Source organism: Excalfactoria chinensis, chromosome 8, assembly GCF_039878825.1.
Source record: "Excalfactoria chinensis isolate bCotChi1 chromosome 8, bCotChi1.hap2, whole genome shotgun sequence".
NCBI classification, from domain to species: domain Eukaryota; kingdom Metazoa; phylum Chordata; class Aves; order Galliformes; family Phasianidae; genus Excalfactoria; species Excalfactoria chinensis.
Window position 1 is genome coordinate 27,049,110 of NC_092832.1, and position 25,772 is coordinate 27,074,881.

Below are 25,772 nucleotides of genomic sequence, written 5' to 3' on the forward strand. Positions count from 1 at the left end.
GCCGGGTGACATTTGCCTTTCCAGTGGACACTGTGAAACTCAGACTAGTCCTCTGCCTTATTTGGAAGCAGGGGCTTCCTTGGACAAGAGGATGAAGCAGTGGAAGCAGAAGGCTCAGAACAAGCCTTTGCTTCTCTCCTGTCCCATCCCTGGTTACAGAGCCTCCTGGCAGAGGCTAGACAGGCCTGGACCATGTGGAGGGAGCCCTGGAGCATCCATGTCAGTAGCTGTCTGGGCTGGCAGTGCTGGCAGAAGTGGAGGTACAACACAAAGTTTCTGTTTTGCTGCAAACACTTTATTCCATCTCCTTGTGTGTGATTTTGATCATATTTCTGCTGTTCTTCCTAATCTGTGGGTGATGTGTGCGCGGAAAATGTTCTGAAGACAGACCTTGTCAGTGCAAGCATTTTTCTTTGAGGACTAATTCAGGGGAGGAAAAAAAAGGAAAATCTTCAAGTAGGAGGGAAACCACTTGAAAATCACCGTGATTTGATTGGAAACAACACTTGAAGAAAAATCCTGGGTGGAAGACAGAGGAGCAAATTGGCCACGTGATGAAAGGAGGATGGGGAACCAAGGAGGTGAGAGGCTTGGCTAAGCATTCTCTCAATTAACTCACAAGTACTGCTGCTCCGGGTGAGATAGGGCCACTGCTGAAGCTTTTGTTGTCTTCTCCCTGTTGCCCCACCACCCTCAGAAGCCGTACACTTGCGTTTTAATTACATATGATACGCAGATCAGAACATCGCTTATGAGCTGGTTCCTGTAAAGATTAAATGCATTGGGCATTTGATAGTGCTGCTTGATGTGGGTACTTCAGTATCTTCTATTTCATTAAGTTCAATATGATTTGACAAAGAAGGCACGTTTGTAACTGAGGTCAAGGATGTTGTTATCCCCACTTGCAGCTCTGGCAGTACAGTGCACTGACAGAACACCGTGAGCATTCAGCTGACACAACCCTTGCGTACCTGCAATAGACTCACAGTAATACTGCAGTATAATCTACAGTGAGCTGTATTTGAGTTGTACAGAGTTAAACATTTCTTCGCATTTCTGTAGCTGATTTGTAAGCTATGGACAAAAATGTCAGTCTCTTAACTATTTTTCTAGGTCACTGGCATCCTTTATAGCAAATTACAACTATCCAATTTCTAGCCAACTTTTTTTAAAGAAAACAGATATTCTCTGACTCAAAGACAAGGTACAAGTCTAAAATTGTTAGAGCTCGGTGTTAACGATGACCTTCATGCAGCAGGAGGTTATTTTGTTTAAATAGAAGGCTAAAAATAAGCTTTTCATTTCAGCAGAGTCGATCTTGATAGACCAAAAGAACTGTTGGGCTGTTTTCTGAGCAGGGGAATTTGAACCTGAAGCAATTCCAGAACTTGTCCAGGTTTGGTGGCAGCTGTTGGAGCAGTTGAGAAGAAAGACTCGAACCTCTCTGTAGTGCTTGGTTAGGAAGAAGCTCATGAATAACTATAACTAGGAAGGCTGAAAGGTGCGGCTGGGTTCATGAAGGAACCAATGTGATTGAGCTGAGAACTTCTGGTAGCTTTGTTTCACGTTGGACCCTGTCTGATGGTGTGTCCTAAAGGACACAGACCTTTGTGTCCAGTTCTGAAGTCTGGCTCCTCTCTCCTCAGGCACACCTCAAATGCATCTGCCCTTCAAAATCCAGTTGTTCCCATCTCTGTGCAGTCAGTCAGTGCTATTCATGCCCTGGCTTCTTTTCAGCTGTTTCAGATGAACATTTATGTGCAGTAGAGCCGTCTGACAGGGACACCTTTCATCCTGTTTAGAATAGATGGTGCCATAGAGATTATGGCAGATGGACATAATGTCCTTGGCCCACCCAGGAGCTGTCATCTCTCTATCCCAAGAGTGCCTTAGCTCCAGTTTCAACACTGCTTTTGAAAAGTGGGTTTTCTTCCCTCTGGGGACTTGCATTTTAAAAGCCACACAGAGAGTGAATTCAGGCTTGTGCTCGGTGATAAGGTGCAGGTGTGCAGCCCTCACGCTTGTTTCTTCAGTTTCAAAGTGGTGGTGAAGTTTTTGCTTCACGGCTGCTCCTGAGCTCAGTGCAGTACTGTGAATGTTTCTTGTAAGTGTCACGTTGGGGCAGTTCAGCTTCTGAAGCCCTTATTGGGGAGCTCTGCTCTCGCAGATGAAGTTTTAAGAAAATAGGAAACTAATCTTCTGGGGAGACTTAACCACTGGAAAGTGGCAGTTCCTGGATGTTTCCACCTCTACAACCCTGCAAGCACAGGAGAAGTGGTTGAGGTTTACATATAGAACTTGTTTGCTTGGCTGATTAGTTAAAAAAACAACAAAAAAGCTGCTCTTCTGTTTGTACCATAACTCATGGGAAATGAAATTCTTGACAGATGAGCCTTTTAAAGGTAGTTGAGTGTGTTTAAAAACATAGATAATGGTCTCATTGTCTAAACAGCTGTTGAGATAAACAGATGTATTCTGGGGTGATGGTGGCCTCATTTAGCTCTAGCTTTACTCAGTTTAGACTCCTCAAGCGTAATTGTTGTCTCAGTATTTTCAAAGGGACGTGGGCAGGAACTGAGTGTGGGAGGACCAACGTGCACCTCTTGGGTTGGAGAGCTTTGGTCAGGCAGCAGCCAAGCTGTGCTCGTCCTTCTTTCCCAAGAATGAAAGAGCTGATGTGTTTGCAAAGAGGACTGATTCACCTGTATGTGATTGTGAAGCTCCATGGAAATACACCCCTTCAGGCTTTGTGAAATGCCATCCTTTGATGGCAGCAGAGATAGGCGCGGAGCAGATAGCTCCAACCTGGATTTGGAACAGCTCAGGAGCCAAGATCTCAGTTAATTCTAGCCTCCACCGCTGCATATTTAAAAAGGGCACAGTGATGAAATCAGACCCAGATCTGAGTACAGAACTGGTGCTCTACAACTTTTCATAGATGTCTCATTTGGAATCTGGAATTTGGCTCAGGTCCATCTCATTTAAGACATCTCCAACTAAAGGTTTTACCAGAAGTTTCTAACGGTGTATTTTCTTAATGCAATTGAATGGCTTTAATACAGCTTGCTTCCTTGTGAGCTCTCACAGGCAGTGGAGCATGTGGGCAATGGCACAGTGTGATCCCTGGCTCTCAGACCTGCCCTGTGCCACCTGTGCTCTGCTTCCCCGCTGCTGTGTGCACCGGGTGGGTTAAAACCTGTGGATCCCTTCCAGGCTGCCAGTCTGTCACCTATAGCAAAGTTCAGTTTCTCTGTGTGTGATGTGCTCCCATTAAAGCCAGGAAAGAATTCCGAAAGTATTTCAAAAGTTTGTGCTTAAAGTGCATAAAGAAAATGTTTGAGGAGTGGTGGCTCCGTGATGCAGCACTGGGATTCGGGCTGTATCCAGAGCATGGACTTAGACGGGTGCTTAGTTGGGGGTAGTGCTCAGCCACAACTTTGGCCATGTAACGCTTAATACTCCACTCTTATAAAATGGCAAAAACTGTAGCTAAATTTGTTGTTTGATCTCTCTTAAGAGATATCATTTGGAGGTCACACGAGATTTAACTGAATTAGAAGAAGAAAGACAAACCCAAATGCTTGTGCTATGGACTTGTCCAACCAATCTTAAGTGCAGGCTGAACTCCGGCCCCCTGCTCAGCAGCAAAGGGCTGAAGCACACAGACTTCATTATCACAGAGTCATAGGACTGTAGGGGCTGGAAGGGACCTCTGGAGAGCATCCAGCCCAGCCACCCACTGCAGGTTACAGTAAAAGCGCTGCTGTGAGTGAATGGAGGTTCTTGGGGAGCACCCTGTGCCCACCTGCAGGCACACAGAGCTGGGCCGTCAGCTGCCGGTACCGGTGCTGTCATCACTGTGCCATCCCAACAGGCTGTTGCTGTGCTTAGGGTCGGTACTGCGCCTCATCTCATCTGCACCACGTTGTTGTCTTTTGTAGCAGTGCGGACTATTCTGTAATGTGCTATCCAGCAAACCGTTGTGTGATGCTGAGTAAACGCACACGGAATACCTCAGCAGCACCCTATAAAGGAGAGCAAGCGATGCAAGAAGGGTGTGTGTCCGAAGCTTATATAGGCAGATTACATATTTTCTCTAAGGTAACATTCATCCTGAGCAATTACGGTGTGGTGAATCATGCAGCACAGATTATAGTTTAAAAAGTAGTCTGTAGAGCTGCCTAATTGTGTAACAATGCTCAGTGATTTCTGGGGCTTTGTCCTACGAGTTATTGAACAAGTCTAATGCAGGAAATACAAAAAGTCAATTTATAACCAGCTCTCTGTATTTATTGTCAATAATTGTGAGTAATAGTGCTTAACCAGTGTTTTGTTGACTACTGTAGAACCAAGGGATTATTTAGAGAATTAACCATACTGTAAACATACAAATTAAAAGGAAAAGAAACAATTTGTGAGGTTTGTATTCACTTGAGAGACCTTCTCCTCCGTAACTGGAATCCTCTCAGGTTTCAGGGGCTCCCCTCTGAGTTGTGGCCGTGCTAATTACACCCCACGTGTCACACAGATGCTCTACACACTGATACCGGAGCTCTCGGAAATCATCATGGACAAGGACAGATGTTGCCAGGTTTAAAAATAAAACTAAAACAACAGGAGCGGCGTAGCGGCTCATCAGAATTCATCAGCAACCAGGGCTTAATTCCACGGCGCTGTACTGTTATCTGTCAACCATTCATGCAATTAAGAGAAAATATCTCCCAACGTTTCCATGGTGCTAAAGCACTCCAGGAGAACAGCCAGCCCACACAGGGCCCGGCAGCGATAAAATATTAATTCAGAACAAGCACATGTTCAATAATCTCAACATTTAATACAGGCGATAGTAATTCGGTCCTAGCAAATTGTTCAGTTAAACAAAGCTGTGCCAGATAGTGTACTACTTGGCAGTGGGTTTATTTGCAAAAAAATAAAGCCTATTTATTGTGGGATTAGGACCGCAGATTTGGAAGCAGTGCCATGTGAGCAAAGCAGATACTGTGGCTGCAGGGCTCGGACTGGCTGGTTGCAGGGAAGGCTCTGCTCTCAAGGTGTGTGCCCCTAAAGGAAAGGGAGTTCAGTGCACCAAGGAGAGACTAATTCTCCTGCTGCATGCTTTGGAGGTGACAAAGGGGGCTGGCTGCAGTGTCTGTTGCAAGAAGTTACTAATGGAAATACAGTTTGAGTTTTGAATGATCCAGTGTGTGGCTGGACTTGATGATCCTTGTGGGCCCTTTCCAACTTGGGATGTTCTGTGAGGTCCAGGGTGGATTTGGTGCAGATTTGTGCCTCCGCTGAGCCAAACCGCTGCTCCTGCTGTCCATGTGTTGCCCTGCAGCCAGCCCTGTGCTCCTTGCTGCTGAAGCATTTCCTAGCACTGCATGAGCTGTCTGCTATGGCCAGGGTGAGGTGAAGCCGGAACACTCCACAGGAAGGAGGTTGGGCTGCATGGTCCCTTCCAGACTCAACCAGACCATGATTCTGTGCAATGAGCTTTGCTAACAGAGTCTGGCTGTGCTGGAGATGCCACCTGCTCTTGAAAATAAATCAGACCTGAGGTGCCAACTTTTCAGAATGCTTTTCTTAAGAAATTTCAAGAGTGGTGCAGCATTTCTACACTGTGCATCTCATAGATGGATATAAGGAAAAAGGGTGGTTTAGTTGCTTTTTTTTCTCCCAGTAATAATGGTAGCAAGGTGCAGGCATAGGCTGTCCAGGGAGGTGGGGGCTGCCTCCATCCCTGCAGACACTCAGTGTTAGACTGGATGGGGCTCTGAGCACATGATGGAGCTCTGGGTATCCACGTTCACTGCGGGGAGGTGAGACTAGATAGTCTTTCAATGTCCCTTCCAGCTCAAACCATTCTATGACTATGGTCTCCTGATGCCCAAATTCAGCCTGTGGTGCTTGGAGCTGTGTGCTTTGTGCTCAGTGCTCTGGGGGGGAGGCAGGAGCCATACTGGGGTTTTGAAGACCTGCAGGTGATGAAAGGGCCATCAGAAGCCCTTGGTTTCTCTTTATCTGTTCTTCATAACATGATGTTTTTGTTCAGGTCATTGCTAAAAGGAAGGGCTGGAAAGCTGTTAGGGGAAAGACCCGCAATGAGTTCCGGATGCGACTGCACGATTAGCTGGGTAACTTGGCTTGTTATCAATTGCCTTGTAATAAAAAGGACAAGCTCACAGTTTGTCTGGTAATACTGTTTGTCAAGAGCTGGTGATACATTTGCAACGTGAGTAATGTGCTTTGAGAGTGGATATTTATAGTGACAATTTGTGGAGAATCTGCAACTTTTTTATAGCCTGTAAATGCCTGGCAAACGGGGTTCTACTGGCTCCCTTAATAAGCCAGACCATGTCAGAAACCAGGCAGTGGTGGCTGGGAAAAGGCTTTCAGGGGCTCAGGGGTATTTCAAACTTCTGAGATGTTTGATCTAAAAAGTAGAAATAAAACCCTGGAAGAATAAAGGAGGGAGCTGCGGCAAGAAGGGGGGTGAGAACTGTGCTGAGAAGGGGAAGGTTGAGAGGAAAGTACTGAGAATTTCTGCTTTTTGCTTTATTTCCCCTAAAATTTTCCGCTTTGGTGGGTAATTAACATTTCAGAGCAAGGAAGGTTTTGCTAAAAATCCAGCCCTTCTGCTGGAGGCTTGGCTTAAAAGTACGTCCTTGGGATCTTCAAGAAATCTGTGGGAAAATAGGCTAATATTGGCACGCGTAATATTTTAAAGACAAAACAAAGAGCAAATACAGCAAAGCCATTGCAGGCAGCCTTTCCAGGCCATTCACAAGCAAATTCACACAAGCGTTTTTTTAAATACTTGGCAGCTCCAGTTTAATGTGAATTGTGCTGCTCTTGCCATGTTGTTCTGAATAATGCATCCTGGGTGTTCAGTCCCTTACGATACTTTTAGACTTACTTCCACTTTGATGTTGAGCCAAGTTAGTGTCCGTATTGGTAGCAGCTAAAATTAGTTCCTTTTCTTTTTTTCAGTACATCAACTCTTAACAATTGTAGTTCAACCCTCGGAGCCTCATTTTTGCTGGGTCCCCCTGGCAGAGCCCAGCACAGGGCAGTCCTGAGGTGGGTGAGCACAGCTCTAGAAGAGAAAGAGGAGGCAAGAAAATGGGGGCCAGGGTTGGAGCAGTCTGAGGGCTGGGAATGTTTCATGACCAGCTCCTGTATCAGAGATTTGTCCTGCACTCGGAGTTGTCAAAAAAGCTTCTTGGAGCCGGTACAACAGCCTGATGGAACGGGGTGGTGGGATGAACAGATCTAGAACCAGAGCTACGATGCTTCTGAGATCTGGGTTATTTTCCATCTGTGGTTTTCACTTTGTCCACGACAGATCAGCAATCTGCTGCTTCTCCAGCATCCTCCACAGCATCACTCAGCACTTACTGAAGTCTGTTGCCTGACTGCAGCTGCTCAGTGCTGTGGGTTGTGGCACTGCTGGTTTCTTCTAGCTGTGGTTAACTGCTGCAGCCCGTGTTGATGTGTGGGAGAATAAAATGAGTAAAATCAGGTGAGATGTTTCAGAACAGAAGTGAGCCAGTCTTTTGTTCTGCAGATTGCCTTAATGCTCAATTTGGTCATAAGAAAAATCTCATTAGACAATGTATCCATTTTGTCCCACTAGTATGACATAAAAATGAGTAATTATTAATGTTAATGCATCAATACAATGCTCCCATTTTCTCTTTTTTAGTAAGAATACTTCTTGTTAGGGTGAGAAACATAATCCAACCAAGAACTGCTTTCCCCATCATGTCTTACTGCTACAACAAAGCCCCAAATGCAAAAGCTTCCAAAAGATGGATACAATATTCGTTGACTTCCTCTGATGGGAGACTGACAGCACTGCAGAAAAATTGTGGCTTTAAGCTTATTGATGTGAAACTTTTCAGAAGTCGTTCATCACCAGCTCTTTGCTGTATGGGTACTTTTTTCTCTAATAAGGTATTTCATCCTTAAAGCTTTGTCAGACCTTCTGCTGTATGTTAATATGTCGGCTGTTTGTACGCTCCTGATGGGACTCCAAACTGTGTTTGTGACAGCGCAGTCATCAGTAAGGGCTCTGGGTTTCCATCTTCTGGGGCTGCTTTAGTTTGTGCTCTTGCTTCATCCTGCCTGGGGAAAATGGTTTCGGGAGCCCAAATTTGCAGCTGTGGGCACTGCTCTGTCCCATTGCATGTAACTGCTGTAGCATTACTTGGACTTCTTTATGTCAAAACAATGTTTTTCCAACCTGTTGAAGAAAAACAATCCATCCTTCTGGGAGGTGGCTGTGATGGGAATATTGAAGATCTTATGGTAGGATGTTGGATGTTTCAGCTTTCCTCTGAGCACTCTCAGCCACTCTATGCTGATTGGTTTCCTAGCTACCTCCAAGTCATGAGGTCTCTTGGTTTCGGACCTCCATTTCTGGCTTCCAGCTTTCTTTATGAACACTTTAATTTTGCCATCTTTCTCTGAAGAGCAAACACTTTTTCCCCTGGTTCCTGCTGAAGTTCAGTGCTGCTTAGCCCTCAGTGCCCAGAGACAGGCCAGTCTGTGACAAGGCAGCTTCCTCCTCCCCCAGGCAGAGCTGAGAGGCCGTGCGGATGAGGATTATGGCACACACGGTTGCTGTGTGGAAGTCACTGATCCGTAAAGGACTTTAAATACAATGCTGCGTACACTGGCTTAGCCGTGAGAACTCAGCTGCGGTCTTTGTGTTTTTGTTTTCATTTTTTTCCCAACTAATCCACTCCCAGGGCCAAGGCAAAGCCAGGGATCCTTTGGCTTTGTAGATTATGGCTGCGCTCCTGAAAACAGCTCTGAGCCTGGAGGATTGCTCCTAATGTGCTGCCGTCGTTTAGCTGAAATACTCCGGATTTCAACTGTTCTGCCCCTTTCATGCTATTTTTCTCCTTTGCTTTTGTTCCCTTACTCCATCCATCTCAGTTTTCTGCCTCATCAAGGAGGAGCTGTGGGTCACAACCAAATGTTCCCTGCTGCCTGAGTGCTGAAGTTCTGTTGGGGCTTTTTTTGCCTTAAGTTTCTACAAATGTTTTGGTGTGGAGACTGTGGGAACTGACCTATATTACCTTGCTGAAGGTAACCACACTTCTGGTTGAGCTCTGCAGGCCATTAAACCAGAAGAACATCGCTTGTCTTACAGCTTGCAGAGAGCAGCAGCCTGCTTTGCATATCGCTGGAAAGTGGGGCTTTTCTCCTCTTACTTACTTCAGGTATCTGGGACTTGGTGTGTTTTTAGCAGGGACTATCAGTGCTATTGCATTTTAGTGGAGGTAATCCGGTTTTTTAGGTCCAGTTCTCTCTAATGCTCATTCTAATGCCAAAGTAATCAATGCTACCCATTGATGATTGGTAGGACTTTGTGATGTTAGAGTTCCTTTCTGACTCTAGTGGTTCTATGACCACTTCCAGCAATGGATGCTTTGCAGGGTTCCCACAGTGCCTGGGGGAGATGGTGGGGCAGTCATGTTCCTGTCCTTCCTCAGACCTTGTGCATCATACATCTCTGTGCTTGATTTTGTCCTTACTGCTTCCATTCTGCCCAAGCTCATCCATAAACATACCATGCTGCCTCTAATTACGTCCGTTAATTCTGTATTCATAGGTCATTTGAGGCTTACTTAAATGCTTAAGATCACTTCATAACACTTAAAAGAATGTGAATAATGAAGATTTATTATTTGAAGACCACGTGTTTCTCTTTCCTGCTGGCCTAGGGTGTATTTTTGCTTGCACATGTAAGCCATTGTTCCTCTGACTTTTATGTCCTTTTCAGTATTGTATTGCTATCTGAAACATCATATTTCAGCACTGTATATTATGGCATAAACACAATGCAGATTGTATTTTTTGGGTTAAATGGGTATGAGCCTGACAGTCTGAAAACTTGCTGGTTCACAGGCCCAGCTCACTTCCTTGATTTAATTGAGGTGAGTAGATTATCAGGTCCCTTTTAATTTCATTCTCAGTGTAAAGACTGATACCTCCTCCGTTGCTTTTCTTGCTCCCTTCCAGCTGAGTCCAAGCCTGCTGTGAGCCTCTGTCTACCATGTGCTTGTTTGAGGTGCTTCTGCCTCCATCCTCCCTACAGCCCAGCCAGGTACCCACATCTGTCTCTCATCTCACAAAGAATAAACTCCTTAATGAGAACCCCTGCAAACCAAACCCTCACTAGGAACTTTCAGAGAGGATGGCCCAAGCTCCACCGCAGCTGACCTTGCAACACATCAGTTCTGAGTATGGCTCTTGCACCCCCCAAATGAGAGAGGACAACCGTGCAGCTCCAGTTTCCAGCAGGAATCATCCTTACTTAACTTACTGCCTTAAATGCTTGTTCAGAAAGCCCAGAAACTGTGAGGAGGGAAAACAAAGCGATGGCTGAGTTCTCACAGCTTTACTGGCAGAATGTCAACATCATATTTTATACAGTGCACATGCTGCTAAGGTACTGAGATAAGCAGGAAGTCTGAGATTTCCCTGCCTAACAGCTCTCCGATGCTCTTGATTTTGTAAATCTCTTTATTCTGTAGTATGTGATGGGAAAAGGCCACCTCAGTGATGAGAAAAGCCACTGTAGGGAATGACAATAATATGTGCTTATGTCCAGCTTTGGTTCTAAGCTCTTTTGTGCTTGGATTTATAAAAGCTGCTTTTATTATTGTTGTTTTATCTCTTCAGCTGGTCTGGAGACAGTGTATTAGTCAGATGTGTGGGTAGAGAATTACCCGTGATGTCAAACTATATGTTGTTAATTAAAAATACGTGCCTTTGACATATTAAGCATCCATTAAGAGCTCCATCGTTTGTCCGGAACGGCACTGTGCATTGTGCTGCAGGAACTGGATGAGCTGTAGAGACCTGAGGGCTGGCTTGTGGAGAGCCCAACTGGGCTGATTAAATGTAAAGGACGGCACTGTTGCTTTGGATTATACACTTGGTATAGCTTCTGCTTATCAGGCAAGGAATAAATCCTGAGGGCTTAGCTGGGTGTCTGGGCGAGAACGAGCAGGTGAAGCACAGCCTCCTTTTAGTGGTGAGACTGTTGTGATTTGATGGGAATGGTGCCGCACGGTGCCTGCTGCTGGTCGTATCCCTACAGATGGGGATTTTCAGCGAGTTGGGAAATTGGATTTTTTAGACTTGATGTGATGTGCTGCTAATTCAAGCAATATTTATTTTCCCACAGACAGTGTTACCAGAGGTGTGTGCAAATGGAGATTTGCAGCACTGTTCTATGGCCTTAAAACTGAGAGCTGGCTTCCTTTCTCTTAAGAAGCAGGCATTAAGCATAAGGTATTAAGTGTACCTTTCTTCATGCACAATGTGCTGAGCTGTTATTCCTTAGCACAGGCAAGCTGGCTAGCAACAGCTCCGGCCTCAGCTCAGGGCTGTGGTGTGTCCCCAGTGCCAGGTATAGGTGCAGGGGCAGTGCCCCAGCCAGGGCAGATGCACCCAGCAGGGGCTGCTCTCTGCTTCCCCCCAGGTCCCACGTGTGCTGCTCTGCTCCATGCCCACAGCTGTGTGTTGGAGCCCTGGCAGTGGGTTGGGGTGCTGGGGTTGCACTTCCTGCAGGCACAGCCCTGGCTGTGCTCCTGGAGGTGGCACTGAGGGTGGTGTCAGGGTGGGCATGGCTGATAGACGGGTGAGTTTGTTTTGTCAGAGAAGAACTATGAAATAAAAGGCATTCTTTTATTAAAACAAAACAGAATAATTGAACTGTAATTACCCAAGGATGGTGGCGTCGTCTTTGCTGTCAACCAGAGCACAAATTTTAATGGGCTTCGCTGTTCCAAGCAGTTATTCCAAGGAAAATGGTGAAACCCCAAAAGTGAGTGTTACTGAAACGCTGCTGCCTGGTACCACGTGGGCTCTTCCCAGGATTGCTGTGGGAAACTCAAACCAATTTAATTTTAATAGTAATTAACATTATTAACATATTTAACATTAATTAACAGTAGAAAGAAGATGCTTACTTATGAACATGGCTAAATCTGAGTCACCTGTAGCATTTGCTGTAGGACTGGTTTCTTTTTAAGGGTGACTGCTGAATCCTGAGTCATTTCCCAGCCCATGAGGCAGTGCACACCGATTGCCATTGGAGTGCAGCAAGGACTGAGGTCTGCCTTGGTGACAGCCACCAAGCAGTGTGAGAGAAGAGCCTCCCCAAACAGGCGTGTGCTCTGCGCCTGCCATTGTGCTGAGAAACCACCTGCTGTTTTCACCAAGGGGAGGGAGGTCCTATGTTATTTTCAGCTTCTAAAACGATTCTGAACAAAACTTATTTAATTGACTTTGAACTTCAATTGATTTATTAATAAAATATGGCCTTGATATGCGTAGCCCACTTTTGAATTAACTCAGTGATGATTTTCTACTAAAATGATGCAATATTGTATAGCTATCAGCGCTGTGTTTTACAGTTAATGCTTGCTGTACTTGAAGTGGGCTTTGATTTGCAGAGCTGTTGCTTGAATGGATATGTATGTGGGAGCTCAAAATAGATTGCGTCTCACTGGGTATAGGCAAGAATAAGACAGAAGTGTTGTTTAGCATAAGGAAGGATGGTGCTACCAGAGCTGCACCGGGCCACAGAAATGATCCCTTGTGACAGGATGTGAGGAAATGGTTTCAAACTAAATGAGGGGAGGTTTAGATGGGATGTAAGGAAGAAGTTCTTTACACTAAGGGAGGCGAGGCACTGGCATGGGGTGCCCAGAGAGGTGGTGGTGCCCCATCCCTGCAGACACCCAAGGTCAGGGATGGGGTTCTGAGCACCTATGGAGCTGAGGGTGTCCCTGTTTGTTGAGAGGGAGTGGGACCAGATGGCCTTCAGAGGGTCCTTCCATCTCAAAGTTCTGTGATCCTGTGACTTCAAAGTGAGCTGCTGTGCTGCAGGTGCCCAGGCTGCAAATCCTGGAGGAAACTGCTGAGCTGCAGCCCAGCCCTGAGGGTGTTTTGTGATCTGGGTGATAACTGCAGAGGCCTCTGAACAAGGACCAGGTGGGGAAGCCCGTCTGTGCCGACACATCACTACTAAAGGGAACTGATACCACTACCAGAGTGATGTGACGTTTTTATTAGCATTTAAGAGAGGAAGCAGGAGTAATATTGTACTTATTGATGCCTGGCATGAGTAAGAAAGAACCCAAGAGGAAAGAAGAGGGAAATTACACTTGGCGGAGGCGTTGGGCAACACTAAGGACTAGCAGTGCTGATAAGGAGAGTGGCTCTGAAGTGCAAATCCGGACTGAGGAATTGCTTTGTGATAGCACAGAGTGAGGCTTGGCTGGTGTTTTCCCGACTGCTGTGTCTGAAGATGCAGTCCAAGCCCCCCGAAGCAGCTCCAGCCAGTAATAAACTTTGTGGCAGCTCTGAATTTCAGCAGTGGGCCCTGAGTGGTGACCTGTGGGGGGACAGCAGACCTCATTTCAGCCTTGACTGTGCACAGGCTGCAAAGTTTGTGGGAATAAAAGTCAGTAAAGAACTTATTTCTGTCCCTAATGTCAGCAGCCGGCACTGTGAATGCACATGGGGAGCTGACCTGCTGAGTCAGGTGGAGCCTTTCTGCAAAACCTCTTTTCAGAGGGAAAAATGCTTTTTTTGATGAGATGTGAGAGTTCCATGAAGAACCAAACCTCAGTGTGAGATTCAACTGGAAGAAAACATGCAGCAAAATGATGTATCATTTTATATAGAGATAAGTGAAATGTAATGGGACTCTCGGCATGACTAGAGGCCATATAGCAAGAGCTGGAGTGGTCTCGGATGGGTTTCTGCACACAGGGGAGACCTGCTGTGTTCATCGACAGAAGCCCCTTTTGTATGTTGTGTGAGAAATGCATGCTACTAGAAGTGTGTGTGGGTTTTATCCATTTTCCTATGGATGAACTTAGGGTGTAATGAGTGAGAAGCTGACAAGGAAAGGCCAAGTTTTTGATGCTGCAGCTGTAAGGCACTCCAGACACTTGCCATAACGCTTGGCTTGGGGAGATTGTGGGGCCATCTGGCCTGAATGTGGCTGTGGGTTTGGTTTCAAGGCAATTTCAGAACAGGTTCAGAAGACGGCAAAGAGAGACGGGATGAAAGGCGCCCACATTAAATACTGCTTATGGCACTGTGGGAGTGCTCAGCTCCCTGGAAGAAGCACAGCCCAGGGGGTGGCTGCTCTGTGCCCTCCTTGGGGTGCAGGGGGCCCTGGGCTGATCTGCAGCGCTGTGTGCTGCTTCACATTTTGCTCTGTGCCTGCAGGGTCACGTTCAGTGCATGTTAATCTTTCTTGGCCTAAGCATGCTCCACAGAATGCTGCAATGAGGAGAAAATGGGGGACCCCGAGGTGCTGGAGTACAGCAGGTGAGCATGCAGTGCTGGGAGCAGGGTTGCTTAGCAATGAAGCGAGGCCTGTGCAAAAAAACAGAATAAATGAGGCTTGAGTAGCAGTCAGCTTAAGAATTTCCCCTCTGTGTGCTCGTGCTCCAGGTGAAGGCAGTGTGCTGCTCCTCCAGGCTGTGGTTTTGCTGTGCTAGTGCTTGAGGTTGGGTTTCTGTGGTTTCCCTCTGAGTGCATCAGAACAAAAGCAGTGCAGCCGTCGCTTGGGTGCAGGCAGACAATGGCATTTCCACGGGGCTCTGTAGCATCTGAAACTGGTTTGATATGAGAATACCAACAATACTTACGGCTCTACACCCAACCCGTCATCATGGGCTGTGTTTAGTAAATTGGGCTTTTGTAAACCATTCCATTTGAAGTTTTCAGACGTAAGTGTGGAGCTGCAAGCTTTGTTTTCTTGCGTTGTAGCAGAGATCTTAATGGTCCCCCGGTGTCCTCTGAACAGTAGAAGAATCCAATTAAGGGAAAAATAGTTTAGGCACACACAGGATTCACAGCGGAACTGCTTGATGCCTTTGAGGCTTTTCATGGAATCACAGCATGGTGGTGTTGGAAGGGACCCTTCCAGCTCAAATGGTTCTGTGGTTTAAAAAACAAAACCCAACTTGAAGTTTACACTGCGAGAGCTGGATTCTATAGCTAGTGAAATTTCATGTAGGTAAATGTAGGAGCATGGCCACGGATTGAGTTAGGGGAGCAGTACATCTGTTTGTGTCAGTGAGCTGCCGAGCTCCAGCCAAACTCACTGCTGGCCCCTGGGGTCTGTGTCCGCTGAGCAGCCCCAGGGACTGCAATGCTTTCAGCCAAAGAATATGCAGAATTTAAGCCATGGCAAACGATCTCCTGTATCCTATGACTTACTGCAATGGCATCTACAGGGATGTGGAGATTCCTCACTGGAGATCCTGTTGGCTCCTGCTGGTCCTGAAAGCTGCTACAGATGTGAGAGCTGTGATTTGTTCGGGGTGGCTCTTGCTGTTGGGAGATGTACTGGTCTGTGTCACCCAGTTGTTTGTAGGCTGAAGAACTCTTCTTAGGATGCTCAGCTGCATGCAAAAAGGACTTTTTTCAGATTGGATATTAGGACAAATCTCTAAAGAGAGGTCAGCACCGGCACTACCTACCTGGGGTGGGGTGGGGGGTTCAGCAGCCCTCGGGTGGTGTTCCAGAGCTGTGGGGATGTGGCACTGACAGGTGTGGGCATGTGGGTAGGGCTGGTCTTCCAGCCTTAATGATTCAATGGTTCAGATTTCCTCTTCTTTTTTCTTTCTTTCTTTTTCTTTCTCTCTTTCTTTTTAATGAAAGAACTCAGGGCTTTCAACTGCAGCCTGAGATTGAGCCTTTGTGTCCTTCTTGGCTCATTGGTAGAAGGCAGGAGGTGAGCCCAAAGCCCCTGGCACAGCTGGGTCTGCCAGCACAGGTTGAGTGAGGGTGAAATGCGTATATAGTGGTAATTACGGGGAGATAAAGAACCCGAGGGGGCTGAGCTCTGGGATGAGCTGTGCTGCACGCAGGGTTTTAAAACAAGCTAAATCTAAGAATGAAGTGTGAAGCTGAACTGGTGCTTATGTGGTGCTTTGAAGATTGCCTGGGCTCTGAGCAGTGCTATGTCTGGAAAATGAACTTAGGTGTTGTCTTTCTGTAGGTAGTCTCTGTGATTCAGTCTTCTGTTCAGCACATCTCTTCCCTCGTTCTGCTCCTTACAAGACATCAATATGTTTTAAACGAGGGTTTTATTTTCCTAATTAGCCATGCAGTTGTTGATTTTGTTTCCTGGTTTTATTGATGCATTTGGGGGTTTTGTTTCTGCCCCAGCTCCTCTATAACTTCCAGCATCGCAGCTGGTTCACAGCTGATACCACATCTCACTGTGGAAGACTTTTTGATAAGGAGTCCAAGCCCAGCAGTGCAGCATCTGTGTGGCACTTGGTGGGCTGGGCTGCAAGTGCTGGTGCTGGGAGGGCTGTCAACAGATCCACCATGCTGGGAAATGTCTCGGGAACAGGTCAGACCACGAGCTGATCTCATCTTTCTTTAAACCTCTGCCTTCCTCCTTTTTGGTCCTGGGCAGTGTCTCCCTCCTGGGCTCCTTTATGCTGACAACCAGGGTTGTGCTGGGGGAAGAAAAAAAGCCCTTTGATTTATGGAAGGACTACAGATTAATTAGAGAGATTAATTGTTAAGGACTGCTTATGCCATCTATGCTTACAAGTTGACTGGTCATCCTCAGGAGGCAGATGTGCCCCACTTGTATGTTATGCCCAGAAATGACTGGAACTGCCCCATGCTTTCTCAGGAAAAAGCAGTGAACTGGAACCCAAGATGCTGAGCTGAGAGAAGTGCTGCCATTCATACAAAGCATTCCTGAGAAACCAGGAGATACAACCGGCATCCTCAGAATGAATTTCTTTTGCTTTGACAAAAAAATCTCATTACAGCTTCTGCTTTGGAAATGTGGAGTGAGCTGGGCAGGGGCTACACACAGGATTACGTGAGATGGTTTCCCTTGCTCAGCTGGTACGTTGCTGGAGTTGGAGCAGTTACGTTGTGAAATATGTCATGGTATCCTTGCCCCCCCCTCCCCCCGGGCAGCCATTGCCAGTGTTTGATCACTCTTTGGGGGAATAAATATTTCATAACACCTCAAAGGTGGGGACTCCAGGGCCACGTGCTGGGAATGATGCTTGGCAGCACGTGGAGGAGGAGTCTGGCATACCCAAAATAGTGGATTCAGAAGGACAGGGTTTGAAGTGGCAGAGAAGCCAGGTGACAAGAAGGTCCGTGTGATGTCAGCTGTTTGTTTGGTGCTTCAGTCCAAACCAGCTTTGTTAGTCAAAGTGAAATACTGTGGGCGGTTAATCCTAAACCCACCAGGGATCCCGAGCAAAATGGCAGCACGAGGCAGACACAGCAGCGTGGGAGCATCTGTTGCCATGCCAACCTTTTAATTTAAAGCTATAGCCGAGCAGATGCTATCACATCACAAATATAGGTTTACCTTGTAGTAACGATGCTGTTCGAGGCATTAGATTTGCCTGTGTGTAGGGATGCTTGGGATCTGAAGTATGCATAATAAATCACAGTGCTGTGATAGCAGTGTTTATCTTCTGTGAAATAAGAATTAGGCTTCCTTGGACTCATTGTTTTGCATGGAAAATAGTTTCAGTTTTTTCTAGAAGGCGTCTTTGCCAACCTCGCTCCTTGGAGCACAGCTACCTAACATCCTCTTTGGCCATCCCACCGCGCACCCCATCCCCACAGCATCCTTCTCCATGCACCCCTACCTCCACTGCCCCTCCCCTGGTGCTCAGCCCCACGGTAGCACTGATTGCACTTTCACTTAAAGAGATCTTTCTGTAATCCATGTTCTTCTGTCAATGTGCTTCTTGTGGTGAAGAGGGCAGCTGGGCAATGAACTCATTCCCAGGGGGAACTCATCACTCCCTATGGCTCCTGACAGGAGGCTGGAGAAGAGAGGGGTGTCAGCCACTGCTCCCAGGGAAGGGGGTAGGATGGAAGGTGATGGCCTCGTGCTGCCCCAGGGCAGGGGCAGGCCAGGTGCTGGGGGAAATGCCTGCTCTGGAAGGTCACCATCCTTGGAGGTGTTCCAGAACTGTGGGGATGCGGCACTGAGGGATGAGCATGAGGTGGGGGCAGGAAGGCTGGGCTTGGGGAGCTTAGAGGTCTTTTTCAACCTCAGTGATTCTGTGATCCTATTTACGCTGCTGTCTCCAGACTGACCATGGGCACCTCTGCAGGGCCATCACTCAGACGTGCTCTGGAATTTCTCTAGCACATCCAGCTTTGTCCTGTAGTCAGACTGACCTCTAGTACAAACACTTAGGAAAGCTTAACACTGTTTCTCAATCTCAAAGCAGCATCTGTTTTGACCAAGGTGCCCTAATGCTCTGCAGCGTGCTTTACAGCAGCACAATGGTCTCATTTATGAGCCAGCACTGTTACCTTCCTTTAGCTCTGGCCTGTCTGACATTTCTATTTTCATAGCTGCTTCCCTATTCTCATCCCCCACAAATTCCCTGCTACCCTATTGCAGCCATTTAAAGCAATTTGTTCACTAAGTCTTCTCTAAGCAGGAGGAAATTCGTTAGCAAATAGCACGGGCTGTGTCAAGGCACCCCCACAGGGATTTTTTACCTGTTTGACTCAATGGACAGAGGCAATTTGATAGATCTCTGTGCAAGCATGTCACTTGGCTGCTACTGCCCCTAGATGAAATATAATGTGGAAATAGCAAGCAAAAGAGCAGAGAGGGGAAGAACCCCCCTTGCTCTTGTGGATGAGGCCAGGCACAGTGTATGTTCTTCTCTTTCTAAGGCTGTCGCCATGCTACCCTTAGGTAGAGGAGAAGAGAGTGTTTAAGAATTCAACTCATTTAGAATGATTTTTAATCTCTCTTCCCAATTATTTAATCACTGAAATAGCACTGAGGATGTGTCATAAATAATGCTGTGTCTGTTTCTTCAAGCTAGCTGCTCACTTCTCAGCTGTGCACACTGCAGCAAGACAGGGTTCCTTCATCTTTTATTCTGACTGATCTGAATCATGTTACCCAGTAACACTAAAGCAGTCTGGGAAGGAAACCAAAGGTAACTGTATTTTCCCTCGCCTTAACAAACACTGTTGATAGTCACCAACATGTGGGCAGTAGTCACCTTGCACACTTAGATGTGCATGCACACCCAGTGCCTCCAGTAGCACCGCTCACCTCCATACAGGGTGTTTGCTATGGCATTCCTGCTTGAGGCTGAGAAAGGATTGCTTCATCAAGTAGTGTCTGTGTAGTAGGTGCATGTGTGTGTGCTTGTGAGATGCCTTCTGCCTGCTGAGTGCTTTCAGCTCCTTTTGGTTACTCACAGTGTCCTCAGAAGATGAATGAGCCCTGGGGTTGGCCTCTTCTGAGATCAGCAGAATATGGGCATGATACCATGCTCCTGCAGTGAGCTGTGGATCAGCACAGCCCTGGTGTTGCATGGGTTGGATTTTATTCTGTGCTTGTGCAAAAAGTCCCTGCGTGGAGTTCTGGAAAATAGATCCTTGGAAGTGCCATGGGCTGGTACTTTGCCACTCTTAAGATTGCTTCTTATTTGCCTTATGGGAGTGGGCTGTTCCCATGCCCTTCATGTTGAAGCATGCCTTGGTGTACTGCTTCCCAGGATCCTGGCCACAGGTGAGAGCTGTGCCATGGTTGCTGCCCCCGTCCTGCTGGGAACAGGGAGTGCAGCTCCAGGGAGCCCAACCACTGAGGGTGTGTCAGGAAAAACAAACCAAAGGAGGGAGCCATCACAAACAAGAGATGCCTGCAGGAGCTGTGCTGCGTCCCATGCACAGCAGGCAGCTCTTGCTTGTCGTTGTTCTTACCCCAAAGGCTTCTTTTGCTGCTGGCACACACGTATGTTGCAGCAATCACCAAAGGTAGAAAATCGCATTTCCAACACTGTAGTGGTGTTGCAGTGCAATCTCTGGCTCCTGGCTGGTGCCCAGCAGAGGTGTTATCCATTAGCTTGCACCTAAGGATAAATCCATGGGCACGTCTCTGTCCCTCCGTACCTATCCCTGAGCTCCTGGTGAGCAACTTGAGTGAGCAGCTTCCTCCTTGCTGGCTACTGTGCCACCCAGGTGTCTGCTTTCCAGGAATGCAGTTCAGCTCCAAGAGGAGAGTGTGCCAGCTTAATGGAAAGCACCTGGCACCACTCCAGGCTTTTCCTACAGCGCATAATTCTCGGATAAAATGCAGTTGCCATCTCCAGTTAAGGCTGCACATCTATCCTGTCACTCCCAGCTGCATCTGTGGATTTGTGCCGTGCCGCAGCTCCCATGCTGCAGACCCAGCTCTGGGGAGAATTTGTACCATCATAGAATTGTTAAGGTTGGAAAAGAGCTCTCGAATCATGGAGTCCCAGCAGCAGCCCATCCCCTGCATGCCAGCCAAACCAAAAGGCACAGGCTGCTGCAAGGAGCTGCCCTGCAAAATGGGGCGACTGCTTCGCTTTGTTAATCAGTTCCTCCTGGAAATCAATTAGCTGGCACAGGCAGCCCAGCCAGTCTTGGTAACTATGGAGACAGACTGAAGAACTGGAGGGGAAAAAGTGCGGTTTATTCATGAGACGCCCCAAATTTGTGTTCTAGTATTTTTAACCTTTTGGAGCAAATAAGGAGCTGTTTTCATTAGGAAAGCTGATTGCCTGCTGTGGAGCAGAGCTGCTGGGATGAGGAGATGCCTTGTAATCGGGTTGTCCAGGGAAGAACTGTGCTGGTTCCTGCTCTTGGAACCCAACTGCTGTCATGAACCTCACAGATCCCAGCCCTGGAGGGGCTCTGGGTGCCCCTGGTGCTGGTGGGGGTGTGCTGTCCCCCAGCATCAGTGCCACTTTCAGGCTGGGATTTGTGCAGAAATGTGCTGAGTACTTTCTGTTCCTATTAAAATAACAATAATTTTGCACTGAAAGCCAAGTGAGAAAAGCTGATGATTTAAGCACGGAGCATGGTAATTAGTGCCAGGCTGGCAGTGTGCTTCACATACGTTCCTTAAGTGCCACTCTGGCACCTGGGAGCCTGTTGCTGCACTCTGAAAGGACCCAGCCAGGAGCGTCATGGGAGATGGGGCAAGCCTAAAGGTCCAGCTCCTGTCCATGAAATTCACACCAGCACCCAACTGAGGCAGCAGCAATGAAGTGGCAGTAGAGGTGACACCTCAGGGTCCTGTAATCATTCACCCGGTGATTTCTACATCCTATCTGCCTGCTGTGCAAGGCAAAGCGTATTTCTTCCAGCATCTTATTTCCTGCATTTTAACCTGGCTGTGAAAAATGGAGGTTTCTTATTTGCACTTATATTCACTAGTCAGTACCATGCTAGAAGTCAGAGTCAGCTGTCATGTGAAGGCAGGAGATGACCAGCGTGGTGTTGGCTCTGCAGATCCCACTGCCCACGTCCCTCGGTGCCACATCCCTGTGGAGCAGCTCCAGGGTCGGTGCCCCCTCCACCACCTGGCAGCTGTGCTGACTCTTCCTTGGAGAAGAGATTCCTCCTAACACCCCACCTGACTCTCCTGGCACAACGTGAGGCCATCACCTTTCATCCCATCTCTAGTTACTGGGGAAATACTGGCTTCAACTTGCAAGAAGGGCCTTAGCACAGGGAAAATCTCTGCTTCCCTGGACGTTTCCTAGAGGGGAAAAAAGAAGTGCTTGTTTTCTGTTGTTTTTTTATTTTTATTTTGTTTTATTTTGTTTTATTTTATTTTATTTTATTTTATTTTATTTTATTTTATTTTATTTTATTTTATTTTATTTTATTTTATTTTATTTTATTTTATTTTATTTTTTAGGTGTCCAAACTTGAGTATTTCAGCTGCAGCTAAGTGCTGTGCCCATTGCTGTAGTGTTCTGGCCTGTTGCCCCACCAGCCTTGGCGCTTCCCATTGCCAAAGTCTGGGTGCTGCAGGGAAGAGAAGGGGAGAGGTTTGCTGAGCTTTGAATTGCAAAATCAAATGAATGAATAATTACGTATAGATAAACAAAATATTTATGGTGGCTTTCAGTTGGAAGGTATGGTGGTGATTTAGATTAATGCTTTTGGCAGTCTCACAGTGCTTGTGGCCAGAAATAGTCCTGCTTTATGGGCAAGAGAGAGAGTGGATGAAAACAGCTTAGTACAACTCTGGAAAGAGTCCTTCTAAAATGAACTGCGTGTGCCCCAGTGAGGGTGACCCAGCAGAAGGTCGAGAGACCCCAGGATAAAGCAGGTCAGAACATTTCGGCTGTGTGCAGCCGCAGTCGGGGTGTGCAGGCAGTGAGATGATGCGGTGACAGCACAACGTGCCTTGGGACCTTTGGGGGCAGCAGAGGCTCAGGGGTTTGTGGTGGGTTTGTAGGGTTTGCAGCAGGGTCAGAGGAGTGGCTGGGTTTGGGCTCAGCTTTTTGCAGAGATGTGAAACTAAATTATTTCACTGAATCAGAAAGACATCGCCTCACTTCATCATCAGAGTGCATCAGAGGAGAGCGCTATGAGTTAAGGAGCACTGCTTTAGCAGAGCCACTCAGATCTTTTTCCATAGCAGTCCAGAACTGGGGTGTTGATAATGTAAAAGCAGCATCTATATTTTCCCCTCTTGCATTAGAATCATAGAATATTCTAAGTTGGAAGGGATCTGTAAGGATCACTGAGTCTAACTCGTGGCTCTGCACAACAGTGACACAGAAATGGATCTGGTGAAGCAGAGGTTGAAGCTGCATGGAAGGGGTGAGTCCCAGTGGTGCAGTGCTGGGTACAGCCTGAGTCCTGCGAGCCAGTCCCTGTGTGTGTGCTGGGAATGATGCTGGGGAACCACGGAGATCCAGGTTCTCTGCTCTGTTCAGGCCGAGCCCTGGGGCAAATAGCAGCGGTACTTCTTCCTTGTGTATTGTGTTTCTTACCCAGCACTTTGGCTGTCGCTGAGGTGAATTAGGAATCCTCTTCCCAGGAGGATTTTTAAGCTGACTGTGCAGGCTTTGGGAAGCAGCGCCCAGGAGCCTGAGCTTTGCTAAGTGGGTGGCACCGAGCAGGTCTTGGTCTTGCTTAAAATAATACAGTGAGTTGCTGCCATGCGTTGCCTTCAGGTGCAGCACTGCACCTGGGACACTCGTATTCTTTTTTCCCCTGTGGTACATGGTGGAGATTTCTTTCGCTGCCACAAACTGAAAACCTTCACTATTGGCATTGAGGAACCTGAGGGTGACAGCAGCAGCTACTCCCTGTGGAGGCTGCAGTGCATTTCCCTGTAGAAAAATGTCATTTTTCTCTGCTTTCTCTTCGCAGTGCAGCACCTGTAAAAGCTTTCAACACCATCCTCTGATAGAGTGCTGCTCAGTTGGGCACAGAAAAGCAAGGTCTGAGGCACAGCCTGGTGCCTGAGGGTGTTATGGTCCCTCACCCCACACCTGCAAGGGAACAGGCAGCTGTAATCAAAGCCTTTCTCCCAGAAGCTTTTTAATCAAGCCTGACAGTGGCACCAGGCTTATTGATGCAGTGTACCTGCACGGAGGTGCAATGTTCTCCACTGCATTTTGTGTATTTCCTCCTGGATGTTGATATAAAATGTGCCAAGTGACGAACTGTCAGTGTTGCACATGTAGAGAAGCGCTGAGCTCAGTGCTGGGGTAGCAGGGATGTGCCCTGGGTGCTGCAGCCAGGGCTTCCTTTCAGTGAAGCATCTCCAGGAAGAAGGAAGTCATCTTGTTTAGTTTAACAGCAGCAGTCCCACCTCTAATTAAAATGAGACATTCCCTTTGGCATGCTAACAGGAGCTGATGACTTTGTTAATCTGAAGTGGCAAAGCGACTCTGTCTGTGTCAGTGTGTGACATGTGACAAGGCTGGCTGTTGGCTGCCCAGCTGCTGTGACCACTGTGCTCCTTCCCCAGGAGCCCCAGACAGGGCTGGCTCGTGGTGCTCTTTGCATGTCATGGCAGGGAGCTGGTGTGGGTGCAGAGCTGTGTGCCAATGGAGTGCCTCGCATTTGGATCAGCCTCTGGGTGCTGGGGGAGTGTTGCCGTGTTGCTTTGCCACGCTGTCCTGTCCCATGCCTGTTGGTCGCCTCCAGATCCATCATCAGTTGTGGAGGAAAATGTTTTGCTGCTGAAAGACGCACCCAAAGGCAGTCGTGGACCTGGGGCAATATTCTTCCAGTTCCATGGGAAATAACAGGCAGGGAGGAAACTCGTGACTGTTTGTTGGAATCCTTCATTGATGATTACAAAAATGATCTGAACTGAGGAAGCTTGATGCTTTTTTTCCCTTCATGCTCCTCCAGGTGTGCTGAAGGTTTAAGCCCTGCTCTGGGCGAGGTCCTGCAGCTGAGCTGCTGAGTGACTCTATAAAGTCTTTACCACTGTCAGGCTCAGGATTGTAGAATGATAGAATGGTTTGAGTTGGAAGGATCCTTTGAAGGCCATCCAGCCCCACCCCCTCTCAATGAATGGGGACACCCACAGCTCAGACTCTGTCCCATGAGCTGGGTGTCAGCAGGAATGGGGCAGCTCCACCTCTCTGGGCACCCTGTGCCACTGCTTCTCCCCTCTTATCACAGACAACTTCTTCCTTATGTCCAATCTAAATCTCTCACATCTCCATAGAGCCTTCTCTTCTCCATGCTGTGCAGCTCCAGCTCTCAGCCTGTTCCTGTAGCAGCCAGCACATCATCTCCCAGCATTTTCAGGAGCTGATAGAAACCACATATTGCATGCTCAGTATAGCTGGAGCTGATGGCTTTCAGACAATGCACTTCATTCAGAAGCTTTCTGGATGTCAAAATCGCTCCCTGTTCTCTGACTGCTGTCAGCATAATTATTATTGTGTCATAACTAAGTCCTGACATCTGCTTTTTTGCAGGGGGCATTGAGAGGTTGCAGATGATAATTCCAGAAATTGTTTTATTGCCCCCTTCAGATTATGCCCATCCAGAGAGCACTCAGAGCTGCTGCCTTAGTGGAGCTCCTGGGCCCTTCTTGTCCCTTAGACCAGATGGAAGTGCTGTCTGTATTTGAGATTTCCTCCCATTGCACGAAGACCTTTAATTCCCTTACAGGTTTATAAGAATACAAGTACATGGGTTTCTGACTCGCTGGCAATAATGATCCATGCTCAGGATGCAGTTGGCCTTCCAGGCTGCAAGCACACACTGCTGGCTCGCCTCCGGCTTTTTGTTTGCCAGGACCCCCAGGTCCTTCTCCACGGGGCAGCTCTCAAGGAGTTCTTTTCCCATTCTATGCACATAGCTGGGATTGTACTGGCCCAGGTACCACGCCTTGCACTCGGCTTTGTTGAATCTTATTAGGTTTACATGGGCACAACTTCTGAGTTAGTCAAGGTCCCTCTGCGTGGCATCCCTTCCTCTGTTGTACCAACTGCACCATTCTGCTCGGTATCACCTGCAGTCTGCTGAGGGTACGCTCGATCCTCCCATGTCACTGATAAAGAGGCTAAAGAGCACCAGTCCCAAGGCAGACTCCTGAGGGACCCTGCTCATCACCAGCTCCCACCTGGACACAGAGCCACTGACAACAACCCTGTGTGTGTGCTGCCTTTGTGTGGAGCAGCATGGCACTGAGTTGTGGCTGTGGTTACGTTAGGATGGAAGCTATCAGGCAGTATCTCCCACCCCTCGAGCGGACTGTTTTGTAATTCCATTGCATCACATGTTTATAAGCAAATTGTGTTTTGTTTTCACAAACCCCAGGAAGAAAGGATCTGACAGCCTCCTGGGAAATGTTTTGCTAAATCTGTGTAGTCGTGAAGCATCAGTGCTAAATGGCTGTGAGGCTGGGCTCAGTACTGTAACCCAAGCAGATCTGGCTTGCAACTCTTAGGGAT

At 47.4% G+C, this 25,772-nt stretch overlaps 1 protein-coding gene across 1 annotated transcript in view; it reads left to right on the forward strand.

Moving 5' to 3' along the window:
- The first annotated feature begins 248 nt into the window (after positions 1-248).
- LRRC7 (leucine rich repeat containing 7) overlaps positions 249-25,772 on the forward strand; it is a 169,537-nt gene continuing 144,013 nt past the window's right edge. Inside the window, exon 1 of the mRNA XM_072343217.1 lies at positions 249-581. The gene's annotated coding sequence lies outside the window, so the exon portion shown is untranslated. The remainder of the gene's footprint in view (positions 582-25,772) is intronic.